At 53.8% G+C, this 24,775-nt stretch overlaps 1 protein-coding gene across 1 annotated transcript in view; it reads right to left on the bottom strand.

Moving 5' to 3' along the window:
• The window catches only part of nrxn2b (neurexin 2b), a 1,731,499-nt gene that overhangs the window by 1,175,404 nt on the left and 531,320 nt on the right, over window positions 1-24,775 (bottom strand). The window lies entirely within an intron of this gene.

Genomic DNA, 24,775 nt, shown 5'->3' with positions numbered 1-24,775 from the left:
GACCTGTCCATCAGTGACTCCAACCCCAGCACACTGACCTGCCCATCACTGGCTGAAGCCCCAGTACACTGTCCTGTCCATCACTGACTGCAGCGCCAGTACAATGACCTGTTCATGACTGGCTCCAACCCCAGTATACTGACCAGTCCATCACTGACTGCAGTCCCAGTACACTGACCTGTCCATCACTGACTCCAACCCCAGTACACTGATCTGTCCATCACTGACTGCAGCCCCAGTACACTGATCTGTCCATCACTGACTGCAGTCCCAGGACACTGACCTGTCCATCACTGACTGCAGCCCCAGGACACTGACCCGTCCATCACTGACTGCAGACCCTGTACACTGACCTGTCCATTACTGAATGCAGCCCCAGTACACTAACCTATCCATCACTGACTGCAGGCCCAGTGCAATGACCTGTCCATCACTGAGTGCAGTCCCAGTACACTGACATGTCAATCACTGACTGCAGTCCCAGTACACTGACCTGTCCATCACTGACTGCAGCCATAGTACACTGACCTGTCCATCACTGACTGCATCCCCAGTACACTGACCTGTCCATCACTGACTGCAGCCTTGGTACACTGACCAGTCCATCACTGACTGCAGCCCCAGAACACTGGCCTGTCCATCACTGACTCCAACCCCAGTACACTGACCTGTCCATCACTGACTCCAACCCCAGTACACTGACCTGTCCATCACTGACTGCAGTCCTTGTACACTGACCTGTCCATCACTGTCTGCAGGCACAGTACACTGACCTGTCCAACTTGACTCAAACCCCAGTAGACTGACCTGTCCAACACTGACTGCAGCCCCAATACACTGACCTGTCCATCACTGACTGCAACCCCAGCACACTGACCTGTCAATCATTGACCCCATCCCCAGCACACTGACCTGCCCATCACTGACTGCAGCCCCAGTACACTGACCTGTCCATCACTGACTGCAGCCCCATTACACTGACCCGTCCATCACTGACTCCAACCCCAGTACACTGACCTGCCCATTACTGACTGCAGCCCCAGTGCACTGACCTGTCCATCACTGACTGCCGCCGCAGTAAACGGACCCATCCATCACTAACTGCAGCCCCAGTATACTGACCACATCATCACTGACTGCAGCACCAGTACACTGACCTGTCCATCACAGACTGCAGCCCCTGTACACTAACCTGCCAACACAGGCTGCAGCCGCAGTACAATGACCTGTTCATGACTGACTCCAACCCCAGTTTACTGACCAGTCCATCACTGACTGCAGCCCCAGTACACTGACCTGTCCATTACTGACTGCAGCCCCAGTACACTTACCTGTCCTTCACTGACTGTGGCCCCCAGTACACTGACCTGCCCATCACTGACTGCAGCCCCAGTACATTGCCCTGTCCATCACTGCCTGCAGCCCCAGTACACTGACCTGTCCAACATTGACCCCATCCCCAGCACACTGGCCTGTCCATCACTGACTGCAGCCCCATTACACTGACCCGTCCATCACTGACTCCAACCCCAGTACACTGACCTGCCCATTACTGACTGCAGCCCCAGTGCACTGACCTGTCCATCACTGACTGCCGCCGCAGTAAACGGACCCATCCATCACTAACTGCAGCCCCAGTATACTGACCACATCATCACTGACTGCAGCCCCAGTAAACTGACCTGTCCATCACTGACTGCAGCCCCTGTACACTGACCTGTCCAACACAGGCTGCAGCCGCAGTACAATGACCTGTTCATGACTGACTCCAACCCCAGTTTACTGACCAGTTCATCACTGACTGCAGCCCCAGTACACTGACCTGTCCATTACTGACTGCAGCCCCAGTACACTTACCTGTCCTTCACTGACTGTGGCCCCCAGTACACTGACATGTCCATCACTGATTGCAGCCCCAGTACACTGACCTGCCCATCACTGACTGCAGCCCCAGTACATTGCCCTGTCCATCACTGACTGCAGCCCCAGTACACTGACCTGTCCAACATTGACCAAAAGCCAAGTACACTGGCCTGTCCATCACTGACTGCAGCCCCAGTACACTGGCCTGTCCATCACTGACTCCAACCCCAGTACACTGACCTGTCCATCACTGGCTCAAACCCCAGTAAACTGACCTGTCCATCACGGACTCCAACCCCAGTACACTGACCTGTCCATCACTGACTGCAGCCCCAGTACACTGACCTGTCCATCAATGACTGCAGCCCCAGTACACTGACCTGTCCAGCACTGACTGCAACCCCATTACACTGACCTGTCCATCACTGACTCCAACCCCAGTACACTGACCTGTCCATCACTGACTCCAACCCCAGTACACTGACCTGTCCATTACTGACTGCAGCACCAGTACAATGACCTGTCCGTCACTGACTCCAACACCAGTACACTGACCTGTCCATCACTGACTGCAGCCCCAGTAGACTGACCTGTCAATCATTGACTCCAACCACAGCACACTGAACTGCCCATCACTGACTGCAACCCCAGAACACTGACCTGTCAATCATTGACTCCAACCACAGCACACTGAACTGCCCATCACTGACTGCAGCCCCAGTACACTGTACTGTCCATCATTGACTGCAGCCCCAGTACACTGGCCTGTCCATCACTGACTGCAGCCCCAGGACACTGACCTGTTCATGACTGACTCCAACCCCTGTATGCTGACCAGTCCATCACTGACTGCAGCCCCAGCACACTGACCTGTCATCATTGACCCCATCCCAAGCACACTGACCTGCCCATCACTGACTGCAGCCCCAGTTCACTGTCCTGTCCATCACTGATTCCAGCCCCAGTACACTGACCCGTCCATCACTGACTCCAACCCCAGTACACTGACCTATCCATTACTGACTGCAGCCCGAGTACACTGACCTGTCCATCACTGACTGCTGCCGCAGTAAACGGACCCGTCCATTACTGACTGCAGCCCCAGTATACTGACCACTCCATCACTGATAGCAGCCCTAGTGCACTGAACTGTCCATCACTGACTGCAGCCTCTGTACACTGACCAGTCCAACACAGGCTGCAGCCCCAGTACAACGACCTGTCCATGACTGACTCCAACCCCAGTTTACTGACCAGTCCATCACTGACTGAAGCCCCAGTACACTGACCAGTCCATCACTGACTGAAGCCCCAGTACACTGACCAGTCCATTACTGACTGCAGCCCCAGTACACTGTCCTGTCCTCCACTGACTGTGGCCCCCAGTACACTGACCTGCCCATCACTGACTGCAGCCCCAGTACAATGAACTGTCCATCACTGACGGCAGCCCCAGTACACTGACCCGTCCATCACTGACTCCAACCCCAGTACACTGACCTGTCCATCACTGACTGCAGCCGCAGTAGACTGACCTGTCCATCACTGACTCCAACCACAGTACACTGACCTGTCCAACATGACTCAAACCCCAGAAGACTTACCTGTCCATCACTGACTGCAGCCCCAGTACACTGACCTGTCCATCACTGACCCAAACCGCAGCACACTGACCTGCCCATCACTGACTGCAGCCTCAGTTCACTGACCTGCCCATCATTGACCCCAACCCCAGCACACTGACCTGCCCATCATTGACTGAAGCCCCAGTACACAGCCCTGTCCGTCACTGACTGCAGCCCCAGTCCACTGACCTGTCCATCACTGAAGCTGCCACAGTACACTGATCTGTCCATCACCATCTCAAACCCCAGTACACTGGCCTGTCCATCACTGACTCCAACCCCAGTACACTGACCTGTCCATCACTGACTGCAGCACCAGTACACTGACGTGTCCAACACTCACTCAAACACCAGTACACTGACGTGTCCATCACTGACTCCAACCCCAGTTCACTGACCTGTCCATCACTGACTGCAGCCCCAGTACACTGACCTGTCCATCAGTGACTGCAGCCCCATTACACTGACCAGTCCATCAAAGACTCCAACCCCAGTACACTGACCTGTCCAGTACTGACTGCAGCCCGAGTACACTGACCTGTCCATCACTGACTGCCGCCGCAGTAAACGGACTCGTCCATCACTGACTGCAGCCCCAGTTTACTGACCACTGCATCACTGACTGCAGCACCAGTACACTGACCTGTCCATCACAGACTGCAGCCCCTGTACACTAACCTGCCAACACAGACTGCAGCCCCAGTACAATGACCTGTTCATGACTGACTCCAACCCCAGTTTACTGACCAGTCCATCACTGACTGCAGCCCCAGTACACTGACCTGTCCATCACTGACTGTGGCCCCCAGTACACTGACATGTCCATCACTGAATGCAGCCCCAGTACACTGACCTGCCCATCACTGACTGCAGCCCCAGTACATTGCCCTGCCCATCACTGACTGCAGCCCCTGTACACTGACCTGTCCATCATTGAACAAAAGCCCAGTACACTGGCCTGACAAACACTGACTGCAGCCCGAGTACAGTGACCTGTCCATCACTCACTGCAGCACCATTACACTGACCCGTCCATCACTGACGGCAGCCACAGTCCATCACTGACTGCAGCCACAGTACACTGACCCGTCCATCACTAACTGCAGCCCGAGTACACTGACCCATCCATCACTGACTCCAACCACAGTACACTGACCTGTCCATCACTAACTCCAACCCCAGTAAACTGACCTGTCCATCACTGACTCCAACACCAGTACACTGACCTGTCCGTCACTGACTGCAGCCCCAGTACACTGACCTGTCCGTCACTGACTCCAACACCAGTACACTGACCTGTCCATCACTGACTCCAACCCCAGTACACTAACCTGTCCGTCACTGACTCCAACCCCAGTACACTGACCTGTCCGTCACTGACTCCAACACCAGTACACTGACCTGTCCATCACTGACTCCAACCCCAGTACACTAACCTGTCCATCACTGACTGCAGCCATAGTACACTGACCTGTCCATCACTGAACGCAGCCACAGTACACTGACCTGTTCATCACTGACTGCAACCCCAGTACACAAACCTGTCCATCACTGACTGCAGCCATAGTACACTGACCTGTCCATCACTGAACGCAGCCACAGTACACTGACCTGTCCATCACTGACTCCAACCCCAGTACACTGAACTGTCCATCACTGACTGCAGCCCCAGCACACTGACCTGTCCATCACTGACTGCAACCCCTGTACACTGAACTGTCAATCATTGACTCCAACCCCAGCACACTGACCTGTCCATCACTGACTGCAGCCCCTGTACACTGACCTGTCCATCACTGACTTTAGCCCGGGTACAATGACCTGTTCATGACTGACTCCAACCCCAGTATACTGACCAGTCCATCATGACTGCAGCCCCAGTACACTGACCTGTCCATCACTGAATGCAGCCCCAGTACACTAACCTATCCATCACTGACTGCAGCCCCAGTGCAATGACCTGTCCATCACTGACTGCAGTCCCAGTACACTGACCTGTCCATCACTGACTGCAGCCATAGTACACTGACCTGTCCACCACGGACTGCATCCCCAGTACACTGACCTGTCCATCATTGACTGCAGCCCCAGTACACTGACCTGTCCATCACTGACTGCATCCCCAATACACTGACCTGTCCATCACTGACTGCAGCCCCAGTACACTGACCTGTCCATCACTGACTCCAACGCCAGTACACTGACCTGTCCATCACTGACTCCAACCCCAGTACACTGACCTGTCCATCACTGACTGCAGCCCTTGTACACTGACCTGTCCATCACTGTATGCAGCCACAGTACACTGACCTGTCCAACTTGACTCAAACCCCAGTAGACTGACCTGTCCAACACTGAATGCAGCCCCAATACACTGACTTGTCCATCACTGACTGCAACCCCAGCACACTGACCTATCCATCACTGACTGCAGCCCCAGTACACTGACATGTCCATTACTGACTCCAACCCCAGTACACTGGCCTGTCAATCATTGACCCCATCCCCAGCACACTGACCTGCCCATCACTGACTGCAGCCCCAGTATACTGACCACTCCATCACTGACTGCAGCCCCAGTACACTGACCTGTCCATCACTGACTGCCGCCGCAGTAAACAGACCTGTCCATGACTGACTGCAGCCCCAGTATACTGACCACTCCATCACTGACTGCAGCCCCTGTGCACTGACCTGTCCAACACAGGCTGCAGCCGCAGTACAATGACCTGTTCATGACTGACTCCAACACCAGTTTACTGACCAGTCCATCACTGACTGCAGCCCCAGTACACTGACCTGTCCTTCACTGACTGTGGCCCCCAGTACATTGCCCTGTCCATCACTGACTGCAGCCCCAGTACACTGACCTGTCCATCATTGACCAAAAGCCCAGTACACTGGCCTGTCCATCACTGACTGCAGCCCCAGTACACTGACCTGTCCATCACTGATTCGAACCCCAGTACACTGGCCTGTCCATCACTGACTGCAGACCCGGTACACTGACCTGTCCATCACTGATACGGACCCCAGTACACTGAACTGTCCATCACTGATGGCAGCCCCAGTACACTGACGTATCCAACACTGACTCCAACCACAGTACACTGACCTGTCCAACATTGACACTTGCCTCAGTACACTGACCTGTCCATCACTGACTGCAGCACCAGTACACTGACCTGTCCATCACCGAATGCAGCCACAGTACACTGACCCGTCTATCACTAACTGCAGCCCGAGTACACTGACCTGTCCATCACTGACTCCAACCCCAGTACACTGACCTGTCCATCTCTTTCTCCAACCCCAGTACACTGACCTGTCCATCACTGACCTCAGCACCAGTACACTGACCTGTCCATCAATGACTAAAGCACCTGTACACTGACCTGTCCATCAATGACTAAAGCCCCAGTACACTGACCTGTCCAACATGACCCAAACCACACTAGACTGACCTGGCCATCTCTGACTGCCGTCCCAGTACACTGACCTGTCCATCACTGACTCCAACACCAGTACACTGACCTCTCCATTACGGACTGCAGCCCAAATACACGGACCCGTCCATCACTGACTGCAGCCCCAGTACAATGACCTGTCCATCATTGACTGCAACCCCAGTACACTGACCTGACCATCACTGACCGCAGCCACAGTACACTGACCTGTTCATATCTGACTCCAACCCCAGTGTACAGACCAGTCCATCACTGACTGCAGCCCCAGTACACTTACCTGTCCATCACTGACTCAAACCCCAGTACACTGACCTTTCCATCATTGACTCCAACCCCAGTACACTGACCTGTCCATCACTGACTGCAGCCCCAGTACACTGACCTGTCCATCACAGACTGCAGCCCCTGGACACTGACCTGTCCATCACTGACTGCAGCCCCAGTACACTGACCTGTCCATCACTGACTTTAGCCCCATTTCACTGACCTGTCCATCACTGACACCAACCCCAGTACCCTGACATGACTATCACAGACTCCAACCGCAGTACACTGACCTGTCCATCACTGACTCCAACCCCAGTGCACTGACCTGTCCATCACTGACTCCAACCCCAGTACACTGATCTGTCCGTCACTGAATGCAGCCCCAGTACACTGACCTGTCCATCACTGACTCCAACCCCAGTACACTGACCTGTCCATCACTGACTCCAACCCCAGTACTCTAAACTGACCATCACTGAATGCAGCCCTATTACACTGACCTGTCCATCACTTACTGCAGCCACAGTACACTGACCTGTCCAACATGACTCAAACCCCAGTAGACTGACCTGTCCATCACTGACTGCAGCCACAGAACACTGACCTATCCATCACTGACTCCAGCCGCAGTTCACTGACCTGTCCATCACTGACTCCAACACCAGTACACTGACCTGTCAATCATTGACCCCAACCACAGTACACTCACCTGTCCATCACTGACTGCAGCTCCAGTACACTGACCTGTCCATCACTGACCACAACCCCAGTACACTGACCTGTCCATTACTGACTGCAGCCCGAGTACACTGACCTGTCCATCACTGAATGCAGCCCCAGTACACTGACCTGTCCATCACTGACTGCAACCACAGTACAATGACCTGTCCATCATTGACTGCAGCCCCAGTTCACTGACCTGTCCATCACTGACTGCAGCCCTAGTACACTGACCTGTTCAACATGACTCAAACGCCACTAGACTGACCTGTCCATCACTGACTCCAACCCCAGTACACTGACCTGTCCATTAGTGACTGCAGCCCCAATACACGGACCCGTCCATCACTGACTACAGCCCCAGTTCACTAACCTGTCCATCACTGACCGCAGCCGCAGTACACTGACCTGATCATATCTGACTCCAACCCCAGAGTACTGACGCGTCCATCACTCTCTGCAGCCCCAGTACACTGACCTGTCCATCACTGTCTGCAGCACCAGTACACTGACTTGTCCATCACTGTCTCAAACCCCAGTACATTGACCTGTCCATCACTGTCCCCAACCCCAGTACACTGACCTGTCCATCACTGACTCCAACCCTTGTATGCTGACCTTTCCGTCACTGACTCCAACCCCAGAACACTGGCCTGTCCATCACTGACTGCAGCCCCAGAACACTGACCTGTCCATCACTGACTGCAGCCCCAGTACACTGACCTGTCCATCACTGACTGCAGCCCCAGTTCACTGACCTGTCCATCACTGTCTCAAACCCAAGTACACTGACCTTTCCATCACTGACTGCAGCCCAAGTACACTGACCCATCCATCACTTACTGCAGCCCCAGTACACTGACCTGTCCATCACTGACTGCAGACCCAGGACACTGACCTGACCATCACTGACTGCAGCCCCAGTACACTGACCCACCCATCACAGGCTGCAGCCTCAATACACTGACCTGTCCATCACTGACTGCAGCCCCAGTACACTGACCTGTCCATCACTGACTGCAGCCCCAGTATACTGACCTGTCCATCACTGACTGCAGCCCCAGTACACTGACCAGTCCATCGGTGACTGCTGCCCCAGCACACAGAGATGTCCATCACTGACTCCAGCCCCAGTACACTGACCTGTCCATCACTGACTGCAGCCCCTGTATACTGACCTGTCCATCACTGACTGCAGCCCCAGAACACTGACCTTTCCATCATTGACTCCAACCCCAGTACACTGACCTGTCCATCACTGACTCAAACCGCAGTACACGGTCCTGTCCATCACTGACTGCAGCCCCAGTACACTGACCTGTCCATCACTGAGTGTAGCCCCACTGCACTGACCTGCCAATCACTGACTCCAGCCCCAGTACACTGACCTGTCCATCACTGTCTCAAACCCCAGTACACTTACCGGTCCATCACTGACTCCAAACCCAGTACACTGCCCTGTTTATTACTGACTGCAGACCAGTACACTGACCTGTCCATCACTGACTCAAACCCCAGTACACTGACATGTCCATCACTGACTCAAACTCCAGTACACTGACCTGTCCATCACCGACTGCAGCCCCAGTACACTAACCTGTCCATCACCGACTGCAACCACGGAACACTGACTTGTCCAACACTGACTGCAGCCCTAGTACACTGACCTGTCCATCACTGACTGCATCCACTGTACACAGAACTGTTCATAACTGACACCAACCCCATTATACTGACCATGTCCATCACTGACTGTAGCCCGAGTACACTGACCTGTCCATCACTGTTTGCAGCCCCAGTACACTGACCTGTCCATCACTGACTCCAACCCCAGTACTATAACCTGTCCATCACAGACTGCAGACCCAGTACACTGACCTGTCCATCACTGACTGCAGCCCTAGTACACTGACCTGTCCATCACTGACTGCAACCACAGGACAATGACCTGTCCATCATTGACTGCAGCCCCAGTTCACTGACCTGTCCATCACTGACTGCAGCCCTAGTACACTGACCTGTCCATCACTGACTCCAACCCCAGTACACTGACCTGTCCAACATGACTCAAACCCCACTAGACTGACCTGTCCATCACTGACTGCAGCCCCAGTACACTGACCTGTCCATTATTGACCCCAACCCCAGCAGACTGACCTGCCCATCTCTGACTACACCCCCAGTACACTGACCTGTCAATCACTGACTGCAGCCCCAATACACGGACCCGTCCATCACTGACTGCAGCCCCAGTACACTGACCTGTCCATCACAGACCGCAGCCCCAGGACACTGACCTGTTCATATCTGACTCCAACCCCAGTGTACTGACGTGTTCACCACTGTCTGCAGCCCCAGTACACTGACCTGTCCATCACTTTCTCAAACCCCAGTACACAGACCTGTCCATCACTGTCTCCAACCTAGAGTGCACTGACCTGTCCATCACTGACTCCAACCCTTGTACACTGACCTTTCCATCACTGACTCCAACCCCAGAACACTGGCCTGTCCATCACTGACTGCAGCACCAGTACCCAGACTTGTCCATCACTAACTGCAGCCCCAGTACACTGACTTTTCTATCAGTGACTGCAGCCCTAGTACACTGACCCATCCATCACTTACTGCAGCCCCAGTACACTGACCCGTCTATTACTGACTGCAGCACCAGTACACTGACCTGTCCAACACTGACTGCAGTTCCAGTACACTGACCTGTCCATCGATGACTGCAGCCCCAGAACACTGACCTGTCCATCACTGACTCCAACCCCAGTGCACTGACCTGTACATCACTGACTGCAGACCCAGTACACTGACCCACCCATCACAGACTGCAGCCCCAGTACACTGACCTGTCAATCACTGACTGCAGGCCCAGTACACTGACCCGTCTATTACTGACTGCAGCACCAGTACACTGACCTGTCCAACACTGATTGCGGTTCCAGTACACTGACCTGTCCATCGATGACTGCAGCCCCAGAACACTGACCTGTCCATCACTGACTCAAACCCCAGTACACTGACATGTCCATCACTGACTCAAACTCCAGTACACTGACCTGTCCATCACCGACTGCAGCCCCAGTACACTGACCTGTCCATCACCGACTGCAACCACGGAAAACTGACCTGTCCAACACTGACTGCAGCCCTAGTACACTGACCTGTCCATCACTGACTGCATCCACAGTACACTGACCTGTCCATCACTGACTGCAGCCCCAGTACACTGACCTGTCCATCACTGACTCAAACCCCAATACACTGACCTGTCCATCACTCACTCAATCTCCACATACACTGACCTGTCCATCATTGTCCCCAAACCCAGCACACTGACCTGCCCATCATTGACTGCAGCCACAGTACACAGAACTGTTCATAACTGACACCAACCCCATTATACTGACCATGTCCATCACTGACTGTAGCCCCAGTACACTGACCTGTCCATCACTGTCTGCAGCCCCAGTACACTGACCTTTCCATCACTGACTCCAACCCCAGTACAATGACCTGTCCATCATTGACTGCAGCCCCAGTTCACTGACCTGTCCATCACTGACTGCAGCCCTAGTACACTGACCTGTCCATCACTGACTCCAACCCCAGTACACTGACCTGTCCAACATGACTCAAACCCCACCAGACTGACCTGTCCATCACTGACTGCAGCCCCAGTACACTGACCTGTCCATTATTGACCCCAACACCTGCACACTGACCTGCCCATCTCTGACTGCACCCTCAGTACACTGACCTGTCCATCACTGACTGCAGCCCCAATACACGGACCCGTCCATCACTGACTCCAGCCCCAGTACACTGATCAGTCCATCACTGACTGCAGCCCCAGTACACTGACCTGTCCATCACGGACTGCAGCCCCAGGACACTGACCTGTTCATATCAGACTGCAACCCAAGTGTACTGACGTGTCCATCACTGTCTGCAGCCCCAGTACACTGACCTGTCCTTCACTGTCTCAAACCCCAGTACACTGACCTGTCCATCACTGTCTCCAACCCCAGTACACTGACCTGTCCATCACTGATACAAAACACAGTACACTGAACTGTCCATCACTGACTGAAACAGCAGTGCACTGACCTGTCCATCACTGACTCCAACCCTTGTACACTGACCTTTCCATCACTGACTCCAACCCCAGAACACTGGCCTGTCCATCACTGACTGCAGCCCCAGTACACTGACCTGTCCATCACTGACTGCAGCCCCAGTACACTGACCTGTCCATCAATGACTGCAGCACCAGTACCCTGACCTGTCCATCACTAACTGCAGTCCCAGTACACTGACCTTTCTATCAGTGACTGCAGCCCTAGTACACTGACCCATCCATCACTTACTGCAGCCCCAGTACACTGACCTGTCAATCACTGACTGCAGACCCAGTACACTGACCCATCTAATACTGACTGCAGCACCAGTACACTGACCTGTCCAACACTGACTGCAGTTCCAGTACACTGACCTGTCGATCGATGACTGCAGCCCCAGAACACTGACCTGTCCATCACTGACTCCAACGCCAGTGCACTGACCTGTACATCACTGACTGTTGACCCAGTACACTGACAAACCCATCACAGACTGCAGCCCCAGTACACTGACCTGTCCATCACTGACTGCAGCCCCAGAACACTGACCATTCCATCACTGACTCCAACCCCAGTACACTGACCTGTCCATCACTGACTGCAGCCACAGTTCAGTGACCTGTCCATCACTGACTCCAACCCAGTACACTGACCTGTCCATCATGACTCAAACCCCAGTAGACTGACCTGTCCATCACTGACTGCAGCCCCAGTACACTGACCTGCCCATCACTGACTGCAACCCCAGCACAATGACCTGTCCATCACTGACTCCAACCCCAGTGCACTGACCTGTACATCACTGACTGTTGACCCAGTACACTGACAAACCCATCACAGACTGCAGCCCCAGTACACTGACCTGTCCATCACTGACTGCAGCCCCAGAACACTGACCATTCCATCACTGACTCCAACCCCAGTACACTGACCTGTCCATCACTGACTGCAGCCACAGTTCAGTGACCTGTCCATCACTGACTCCAACCCAGTACACTGACCTGTCCATCATGACTCAAACCCCAGTAGACTGACCTGTCCATCACTGACTGCAGCCCCAGTACACTGACCTGCCCATCACTGACTGCAACCCCAGCACAATGACCTGTCCATCACTGACGGCAACCCCAGTACACTGACCTGTCCATGACTGCCTGCAGCCCCAGTACACGGACCTGTCCATCATTGACCCCAACCCAAGCACACTGACCTGCCCATCTCTGACTGCAGCCCCAGTACATTGACCTGTCCATCACTGACTGCAGCCCCAGTACACTGACCTGTCCATTACTGACTGCAGCCCCAGTAAACTGACCAGTCCATCACTGACTGCAGCCCCAGTACACGGACCCGTCCATCACTGACTGCAGCCCCAGTAAACTGACCAGTCCATCACTGACTGCAGCCCCAGTACACTGACCTGTCCATCACTGACTGCAGCCCCAGTACACTGACCTGTTCATAACTGACTCCAACCCCTGTATACTGACCAGTCCATCACTGACTGCAGCCCCAGTACACTGATGTGTCCATCACTGTCTGCAGCCCTAGTACACTGACCTGTCCATCACTGACTGCAGCCCCAGTACACGGACCCGTCCATCACTGACTGCCGCCCCAATATACTGACCAGTCCATCACTGACTGCAGCCCCAGTACACTGACCTGTCCATCACTGAATGCAGCCCCTGCACACTGACCCGTCCATCACTGACTGCATTGCCAGTACACTGACCTGTCCATCACTGACTGCAGCCCGATTACACTGACCTGCCCATCACTGACTCCAAACCCAGTACACTGACCTGTCCATCACTGAATGCAGCCCCTGCACACTGACCTGTCCATCACTGACTGCAGCCCGATTACACTGACCTGCCCATCACTGACTCCAAACCCAGTACACTGACCTGTCCATCACTGACTGCAGCCCCAGTACACTGACCTGTCCATCACTGACTGCAGCCCGATTACACTGACCGGTCCATCACTGAGTCCAAACCCAGTACACTGACCTGTCCATCACTGACTCCAATCCCAGTACACTGACCTATCCATCACTGACTTTAACCCCAGTACACTGACCTGTCCATCACTGACTGCAGCCACAGTACACTGACCTGTCCAACATGACTCAAACCCCAGTCGACTGACCTGTCCATCACTGACTGCAGCCCCAGTGCACTGACCTGTCCATCACTGACTGCAACCCCAACACACTGACCTGTCCATCAATGTCTCAAACCCGAGTATACTGACCTGTTCATCACTGACTCCAACCCCAGTACGCTGACCTATCCATCACTGACTGCAGCCCCAGTACACTGACCTGTCCATCACTGATTCAAACCCCAGTACACTTACCTGTCCACCACTGACTCAAACCCCAGTATACTGACCTGTCCATCACTGACTCCAACCCCAGTACACTGACCTGTCCATAACTGACTGCAGCCCCAGTACACTGACCTGTCCATCACAGACTGCAGCCCCAGGACACTGACCTGTCCATCACTGACTAAAGCCCCAGTACACTGACCTGTCCATCACTGACTGCATCCCCATTACACTGACCTGTCCATCACTGACTCCATCCCCAGTACCCTTACCTGACCATCACAGACTCCAACCCCAGTACACTGACCTGTCCATCACTGACTCCAACCCCAGTACACTGACCTGTCCATCACTGACTGCAGCCCCAGTACACTGACCTGTCCATCACTGACTCCAACCCCAGTACACTGACCTGTCCATCACTGACTGCAGCCCCAGTACACTGACCTGTCCATCACTGACTCCAACCCCAGTACACTGACCTGTCCATCACTGACTACAACCCAAGTACACTGACCTGTCAATCATTGACCCCAAACCCAGCACACTGACCTGCCCATCACTGACTGCAGCCCCAGTTCACTGACCTGTCCATCACTGACTGCAGCCCCAGTACACTGACCTATCCATCACTGACTGCAGCCCCAGTAAACTGACCTGTCCATCACTGACTCCAACCCCAGTACACTGACCTGTCCATTACTGACTGCAGCCCCATTACACTGACCTGTCCATCACTGACTGAAGCCCCAGTGCACGCACCCGTCCATCACTGACTCCAACCCCAGTACACTGACCTGTTCATAACTGACTCCATCCCCAGTATACTGACCAGTCCATCACTGACTGCAGCCCCTGTACACTGACCTGTCCATCACTGACTGCAGCCCCAGTACACTGACCTGTCAATCACTGACTGCAGCCCCAGTACACTGACCTGTCCATCACTGACTGCAGCCCCAGTACACTGACCTGTCCATCACTGACTCCAACCCCAGCACACTGACCTGTCCATCACTTACTGCAGCCCCAGTACACTGACCTCTCCATCACTGACTCCAACCCTAGTACACTGACCTGTCCATCACTGACTCCAACCCCAGCACACTGACCTGTCCATCACTGACTGCAGCCCCAGTACTCTGACCTCTCCATCATTGACTCCAACCCCAGTACACTAACCTGTCCATCACTGACTGCAGCCCTAGTACACTGACCTGTCCATCACTGACTGCAGCCACAGTACACTGACCTGTCCAACATGACTCAAACCCCAGTAGACTGACCTGTCCTTCACTGACTGCAACCCCAGCACACTGACCTGTCCATTGCTGACTGCAGCCGCAGTGCACTGACCTGTCCATCACTGACTACAGCCCCTGTACACTGACCTGTCCATCACTGACTGTTGCCCCAGTACACTGACCTGTTCATAACTGACTCCAACCCCAGTATACTGACCAGTCCATCACTGACTGCCGCCCCAGTACACTGACCTGTTCATCACTGACTGCAGCCCCAGTACACTGACCTGTCCATCACTGACTGCAGCCCCTGTACGCTGACCTGTCCATCACTGACTGCAGCCCCAGTACACTGACCTGTTCATAACTGACTCCAACCCCAGTACACTGACCAGTCCATCACTGACTGCAGCCCCAGTACACTGACCTGTCCATCACTGACTGCAGCCCCTGTACGCTGACCTGTCCATCACTGACTGCAGTCCCTGTACGCTGACCTGTCCATCACTGACTGCAGCCCCAGTACACTGACCTGTTCATAACTGACTCCAACCCCAGTACACTGACCTGTCCTTCACTGTCTGCAGCCCCAGTACTCTGACCTGTCCATCACTGACTGCAGCCCCAGTACACTGACCTGTCCATCACTGACTGCAGCCCCAGTACACTGACCTGTCCATCACTGACTGCAGCCCCAGTACACTGACCTGTCCATCACTGACTGCAGCCCCAGTACAATGACCTGTCCATCACTGACTGCACCCCCAGTATACTGATCTGTTCATTACTGACTGCAGCCCCATTACACTGACCTGTCCATCACTGACTCCAACCCCAGTACACTGACCTGTCCATCACTGACTGCAGCCCCATTACACTGACCTGTCCATCAATGACTCCAACCCCAGTACACTGACCTGTCCATCACTTCTCCAACCCCACTACATTGACCTGTCCATCACTGACTCCAACCTCAGTACACTGACCTGTCCATCACTGACTCCAACCCCAGTACACTGCCCTGTCCATCACTGACTCCAGCCCCAGTACACTTACCTGTCCATCACTGACTCCAACACCAGTACACTGACCTGTCCATCACTGACTGCAGCCGCAGTACACTGACCCGTCCATCACTGACTGCAGCCCCACTACACTGACCTGTCCATCACTGACTGCAGCCCCAGTACACTGACCTGTCCATCACTGACTCCAACCCCAGTACACTGCCCTGTCCATCACTGACTCCAACCCCAGTACACTGACCTGTCCATCACTGACTCCAACCCCATTACACTGACCTGTCCATCACTGACTGCAGCCCCAGTACACTGACCTGTCCATCACTGACTCCAACCCCAGTACACTGACCTGTCCATCACTGACTGCAGCCCCAGTACACTGACCTGTCCTTCACTGACTCCAATCCCAGGACACTGACCTGTCTTCTCTTCCCTCCTGCTTTTCCAGCTCTGGTGGTGTGCCGTGTTTCAGGAGTTGACCCTTCACCTCGGGTCGATCAGCTCAGTCGGCTGGACGGTTGGTTTGCGATATGCCAACAGCGTGGGTTCAATTCCTGTACTGGCTGACGTCATCCATTCTTGTCTACATTACCCGAGCTGTGGTGACCCTCTGGCTTTACTCACTACCCGTCGTTGTCTCTCTCTCTTTCTATCTCTCTGATGAAAGAGCAGCCTATGGCCCTCTAGGGCTATGGCTGACTTTCACACACCCTTCATCTAGTTTTCCCAGTGATGAGTGACAATCCTGTCACATATTAAATTGGACACAGGCCCCTCTTGATAGAAGGACAGGGATCTGAGACCCTTACACCTCATCCACCCCCACACAAACCGTCAAGGACACCCATTGAATGCCACATAACTCTTCCCATTGCAATGTATTACAGAGCCTTTGATGTTATAAAAGGTGCTTCACAGCAGACAACTGACTCTGAGCCACATGCGATGATAAATAGACTGTTATCATTTAGTGTGAGGGGGAACTGAATACAAAAGTGGGGAGGTTATGCTTCTGTTATACCGGGCATTGGTGAAACCACATCAGGTGTACTGTACAGGAGTGGTCTCCTTATTTAAGGAAGGCATTGGCAGCAGTCCAGATGAGGTTTACTACATTAATACCAGGAATGGGCAGGTTGTCTTATGAGGAAAGGTTGGACAGGTTAGGCTTGTATCCACTGGAGTTTAGAAGAGTAAGAGGCGACTTGATTGAAACATATATGATCCTGAGGGGTCTTGACAGGGCAGATGTGGAGAGGATGTTTCCTCTTGTGGGAGAATCTAGAACGAGGGGGTCACTGTTTAAAAATAAGGGGTCACCCATTGAAGACAGAGATGAGGAGAAATGTTCTCTTTCAGAGGGTGTGAACATACACACGAACAAGGAGCGGGAGGAGGCCATTCAGCCCCTCGAGCCTGCTCCGCCATTCAATAAGATCATGGCTGATCTGACAGTGACCTCAAATCTGCATCCCGCCCACCCCCCCGATAACCTTTCACCCCCCCTCGCTTACCAGGAATCGTGAGTCTTTGGAACTCTCTTCCTCCAAAGGCAGCGGAAGCAGAGCCTTTGAATATTTTTAAGGCAGAGGTGGATAGATTCTTGTTAAGCAAAGGGGGTGAAAGGTTATCGGGGGTCGGCGGGAATGTGGGGTCGAGGTTACAGTCAGGTCAGCCGTGATCTTATTGGATGACGGAGCAGGCTCGAGGGGCCGAGTGGCCTCACTCCTGCCCCTAATTCGTACGTTCGGATTAGGATAGGTGACCAGAAGCCTGGTCAAAGAGTTAAGGAACGTCTCAAAGGAGGAGAGGTCTGAGGAGATAAGGGGCCGGGCAGGAGAATTAAGGCACAGCCGCCAACGGTGGAGCGATTAAAATGGCGGAACGTTCGAAAGGCCAAGGGAGCGCAGAGAACCTGGAGGGCTGCAGGCGATTAAAGAGATGGGGAGGGGGGAGGTAGGAGGGAGATATATGGGGGGGCGGGTTTCGAGCCATGGGGGGCGATGAGAAACAAAGATGAGGATTTTAACAACAACAACACCGGCCAGTGAAGGAAATATCTCTCGCTCTGGGGATTGTCGGGAAACGTATCAACTCAACAGACTCTTGATAAAAACTGACGGGGCCCAGGGAATAGGCTCTTCAATGACCTCGAGAGTCAAGGCGCTCCTCACCCCAATCATGGTTACAGTTCGTGCTGCACAGTGACATCTAAGTCAATTCACTCCCTCCACCACCGACGCACAGTAGCAGCAGTGTGTGTACCATCTACTAGATGCACTGCAGCAACTCCCCAAGGCTCCTTCGACAGCACCTTCCAAACCCACGACCTCTACCATCTAGAAGGACAAGGGCAGCAGACACATGGGAAACACCACCACCTGCAAGTTCCCCTCCGAGTCACTCACCATCCTGACTTGGAAATATATCGGCCGTTCCTTCACTGTCGCTGGGTCAAAATCCTGGAACTCCCTCCCTAACAGCGCTGTGTGTGTACCTACACCACACGGGACTGCAGCGGCTCAAGAAGCAGGAGGAGGCCATTCAGCCCCTCGAGCCAGCTCCGCCATTCAATAAGATCATGGCTCAAGAAGGCGGCTCACCCCCACCTTCTCAAGGGGGCAATTAGGGACCGGGCAGCAAATGCCGGGCCCAGCCAGCGACGCCCACATCCTGCCAACGTGCAAATCAGGAGCAGGAGTGAGGCCACTCGGCCCCTCGAGCCTGCTCTGCCATTCAATAAGACCGTGGCTGACCCGGCTGTAACCTCAGCCCCACATTCCTGCCTTTCACCCCCTTGTTAATCAAGAGTCTATCTACCTCTGCCTTAAAAATATTCAAAGGCTCTGCTTCCACCGCCTTTGGAGGAAGAGAGTTCCAAAGACTCACGACCCCCCCTCACCGAGAGTCAAAAAAAACTTCCCCTCGTCTCTGAATGAACAAAAGAAAACACAAGTTGGTAAAAAAGGAACAGGGAGGGGCCAATATTGACCCCCCCACTCAATCGACAGTCACAGAAGCCAGAGTATCCGGGTCGTTGTTACAGCCCTGGTTGTGGGATCTTGCTGTGCGCAAATTGGCTGTCACCGTCCCTACGTTGCAGCAGTTCAAACTACACTTCGACAAGGTACCTCACTGCCGTAAAGCGCTTTGGGCCGTGTTGTTTTTACGATCCGGTTTAAGGGGAAAATGGAGGTTAAACGTTTCCCCCTTTAGGTCAGACAGTTCAGTTGGAGAAGCCTTTCGACAAGGCCTTAACCTGCCCCGGCTGGAATGGCCGAGCGATCCACTCTGTTCAAGGGGCAATTAGGGATGGGGCAACTAAGGCCGGGGCCTAGCCAGCGACGCCCACATCCCAGGAAAGAATAAAGAGGGGAAGAAAAGTCACGATGTCTTTTGACCAAATAAATCTGGAGAGACTGTTTCCCAGCGGCAGGAGGGTCGGTAACCAGAGGTTGAAGAGAAATCGGCAAAAAAGGACCAGAGAGGGGGTGGGAAGACGAGGGGAATTTTAATGACGCGGCGAGTTGTTGTGATCTGGAAGGCACTGCCTGAAAGGGCGGCGGAAGCAGATTCAATCGGCATTTTCAAAAAGGGTAAACACCCCTGAAGGGGAAAAATTTTACAGGCCTAGTGCGGGGGAAGGTGTGGCGTCGGAGCGGGGTTTATTGGGTAGCCGGAACGGGCAAGGTGGGCCGAATGGCCTCCTTTGGCGCTGCTGCGCTCTTACGATCCCGGGTGAGCCAACGCGCCCGTTGCCGGGAAGGCGAGCGGGGCACGGCTGGAGGCTACCTGCCGGTTCGGCCTTCGGGTCGGGTGGGGGGGGGGGGGGGGGGGGGTGTCCGGGAGGTCGCCCCCTTCGTCTCCGAGGCGCGGCCAGGCGCTCGGGCGGCGCGCGAACCTGCTCCCTCCCTGACGGACGCCCAGCCTGGCGTTAAATTCCACCCCGTTGCCCCTGGATTGAGTCTTGGCAGAGGGCAGAAAGTGTGGACTGTCGCACCCCCCGCCCCACCCCCACTCCACCTCTTTGAGGCTTGTGGGGGTGGGGTGGTGCGGAGTGGACGACACCTCCCCCTACCCCCCTCCCCCACCCCGAGAGCTGCGGTCAAGGGTCAGGCGGCAATGAAGCCTTCCTCCCCAGTGGATGTGCAGTTACGCCTGCCGAATTTCAATAGACATCAGGCAGCAGCCAACCCCCCTCCCCCCATCACATGCCTGCTTTGAATTGGACAAAAGCAGAGTGTGTGCATGGACGGTCTGTGCCAAGTTTAATCGATGGCATTCATAAATGAATAATTTACCATCCGGGGCTGCAGCGGAACTCAATATGCTGTTGGAGTGCGGTTAGTGTGACATTATCTCTCGCTGCAGCTTTTGTCTGCTAATTACGGGTAATTATTCTGTAATTTGCTAGATTTTCGTTGAATTGGCTATGGTTTATGGGCATTTGATGTGCAGAAGATGCCAGGGCAAAACATAATTGGTTTAGACAACAGGGGAGGTTAGCTGTGCGTGTGTGCGTGTGTGTGTGTTCGTGTGTGCCTGTGTGTTTGTGTTTGTGTGTCTGAGTCTGTGTGTGCCTGTGTGTGTGTGAATGTGTGAGTGTGTGTGTGTATTTGTGTGTGCCTGTGTGTGTATGTTTGTGTGTGAGTGTGTGTGTGTGTCTGTGTGTGTCTGAGTGCGCATGTGTGTGTGCCTGTGTGTGTGTGCACGTGCGTGCGTGTGTTTGTGTGTGCCTGTGTGTGTGTGTGTGTGTGTGTATGTGTGTGTTTGTGTATGTGTGTGTGTGTCTGTGTGCCTGTGTGTATTTGTGTGTGAGTGTGTGTGTGTGAGAGTGTGTGTGTGCATGTTTGTGTGTGAGTGTGTGTGTGTCCGTGTGTGTGTGTGTGTGTGTGTGCATGTGTGTGTGTATTTGTGTGTGTGTGTGTGCGTGTGTGTGTGCCTGTGTGCCTGTGTGTGTTTGTGTGTGAGTGTGTGCGTGTGTGTGTGCCTGTGTGTGTTTGTGTGTGAGTGTGTGCGTGTGTGTGTGCCTGTGTGTCTGTGTGTGTGTGTGTGTGTGTGTGCGTGTGTGTGTTTGTGTGTTTGTGTGTGAGTGTGCGTGCGTGTGTGTGTGAGCAGGGAGGTTGGTGGGTGTGGGGAATGGGGGAGAGTTTTGGGTCGGGGGTGGGGTGGTGAGCACTGAATGTTTATTCAAAGCCAGTGCAGATTCACTTGACCTTGTGAGATGAATTATTAAAGTTAACAAGCATGTTTCCTGCAGAAAATGGCAATGAGGGATGTTATTCGAAAAAGAGAGATACCATGGCTTCCTTAGGTGACTGGACACTACCTCTCGGTTCCCCCTTTAGGTAGATACCAGGCCAAGATGGATATACCAGCCATCGCCCCCTGATGTTCAATAGCATTACCATCACTGAATCCCCCACTATCAACATCCTGGGGGTTACCATTGACCAGAAACTGAGCAGGACCAGCCATATAAATACTGTGGCTACAAGAGCAGGTCAGAGGCTGGGAATCCTGCAGCGACTAACTCACCTCCTGACTCCCCAAAGCCTGTACACCATATACAAGGCACAAGTCAGGAGTGTGATGGAATACTCCCCACTTGCCTGGATGAGTGCAGCTCCAACAACACTCAAGAAGCTCGATACCGTCCAGGGCAAAGCAGCCCCGCTTGATTAGTACCCTAACCACAAACATTCACTCCCTCCACCACTGACGCACAGTAGCAGCAGTGTGTGTACCATCTACAAGATACACTGCAGGAATTCACCAAGGCTCCTTCGACAGCACCTTCCAAACCCGTGACCTTTACCATCTAGAAGGACAAGGGCAGCAGACACATGGGGAACACCACCACCTGCAAGTTCCCCTCCGAGCCACTCACCATCCTGACTTGGAAATATATCGGCCGTTCCTTCACTGTCGCTGGGTCAAAATCCTGGAACTCCCTCCCTAACAGCGCTGTGGGTGTACCTACACCCCAGGGACTGCAGCGGCTCAAGTAGGCGGCTCACCCCCCACCACCTTCTCAAGGGGGCAATTAGGGACGGGCAATAAATAGCCAGCAACCTCCACATCCTGTGAAATCAATTTTTTTAAACAATACTTTCTTCCATGGGTCTGAGATGCTGAGAAGGCGACTCTCCCCTGGCTGGAGAATGCTGGAGCGCGGGGGTTTCAGGCCTCAGAGTCAGGGTGTCGGCCATTTTAGGACTGAGAGGCCCGGGGGTGGGGGGAGGGGGGGGGTGTGGAGCGGTGGGAATCTCTCCGCTACGTGAGCTGTGAATCCTCGGAGCTGCCTATGACGGAGGGGGCTGCGGGATAGGCCATTGCTGTGCCCACTCCGGACAGGGGCCGAGGGAGTTTAAGGGGGTTACACGGATAGCGCAGTTGGGGTGAAAGTTCAACATGGGGGGTGGGGGCAAGCCGGAATGGCTGGGGCCCCCCTCCCATCGACAACCAGCGGCTGAATTAACTCCAGCCCCGTCATGTTCCCCCCACCCCCACCACAGGCCTTCCATATTTTTTATTCCCCTTTCAAGAGTTCATTCAGTTCCCTTTTCAAACGAATCCCCACAACAAATCCGTGTTAGAGACAAAAAAACAATTCTCGTGTTGTCTCTGGTTATCTCGCTAATCATCTTAGATCCGTATCCATGGTTACTGACCCACCAGCAGGCCGAAATAGGTCCTCCTTATTTGCTCTCCCTCAAGATAGAGGGACTGTGGTGCCGTGGCATTATCACTGGGCCAGAAGGCCACTGTGGGGACCTGGGTTCGAATCCCATCCACGCCAAACAGTGAAATATAAATGCGGCATTAAAAATTGGGCCCATTGTCGTAAAAGCTGATCTGATTTGCTAATGTTCTTTAGGGAAGAAAATCTGTCGCTCTTAACCTGGTCTGTGGCTACATATGACTCCAGACTCACAGTGATGTGGTTGACTCTCCAATGCCCCCTCTGAACGAGGGTAATAAATGCTGGCTGAGGCAGTGATGCCCCACACATAAAAAAAATAAAGCCCTTCATTAGTTATTTGTCAAAATCTTCCTCCTCCCTGCTCTGAGGAGAGCAAATCCCAGCCTCTCCACATTAACGGTGAAACTCTCGATGCTGGTCAAGTGAAGAACCCTTAACTTTCAAACGCTGCGGAGGAATTCGATTCCCCCCGCCCACCCTGGGAGCTGTGGGTACAGCGGGCGGGTCAGTGGGTGCGACAGGGTTGGCGCACCTCCAATCAGGAGGTGAGCCAGAATTCGGCGCAGGCTGGTCCCGCCAAAATGGCGTCTCCGTGACAGCCGCCGCCCGTCGAGAGCCGACGGTAAACGCCCGACGACGACGACGCGCTGAGATCGGGCTGGGGCTCGGCAAGCCGGGGAGGCCATGTCCCTTCGAGGAAACGATGCCGCTTCTTAAAATCTTTTATCCTTGAGAGTCCAGCGATTGTAAAGATCGATTCAGTAGGGACCAGTGTAACTTGGCGTGCAGGGGCCCAACCCATAATCATTGCTCGCACCGGTAGTTAAACCCCGCTGCAGGGGCTGAGTCTAATTCCCAACGAGTGCAGGGGCTTATACATTTCTATCCGTGAGCGCTTAAACTAAGGTATTTGCTGTGAAGCTAGCTGAGAGCTGATTCGACATCATCCCGTGTCATTTAAGCGCCAATGATATCAGCTTGCGGGCAAATAACTGTTCGCAACTGAAGTGCTTTGGGCGCGAGGTGAATTCGTTTCGGGTCGGTGACTTCACTGGATCACTTTTAGATGTTGAGTGGTGACTGAAAGATCGCTGCAGAACACGAGAGCGTTGCACCCGAGTGCAAGGGTAACATCTGCTGTACGCAGAACCCTGTCCAAGGTTTTCGGGCAGGGCCAAGTTGGGTGAAGCAAGCTAAATGCTCGAGTGACGTTGCTGATCAAGAGGCCCGGACGTCAAAATGCGTGAAACTCTCCCTTTCAAAAATGGAAACTTCTCTACCTGGGCATAAAAAAAAAATAGCATGCAGGGGGGTCGTCAAGTGTGTGAGAGAGAGAGAGAGAGAGAGACAGAGAGAGAGAGACAGAGAGAGACAGAGAGAGAGGCGCACACACA

This window comes from Cetorhinus maximus, chromosome 31 (genome assembly GCF_964194155.1).
Source record: "Cetorhinus maximus chromosome 31, sCetMax3.hap1.1, whole genome shotgun sequence".
Lineage (NCBI taxonomy): Eukaryota > Metazoa > Chordata > Chondrichthyes > Lamniformes > Cetorhinidae > Cetorhinus > Cetorhinus maximus.
This window is presented reverse-complemented; position numbering and strand designations above follow the sequence as displayed.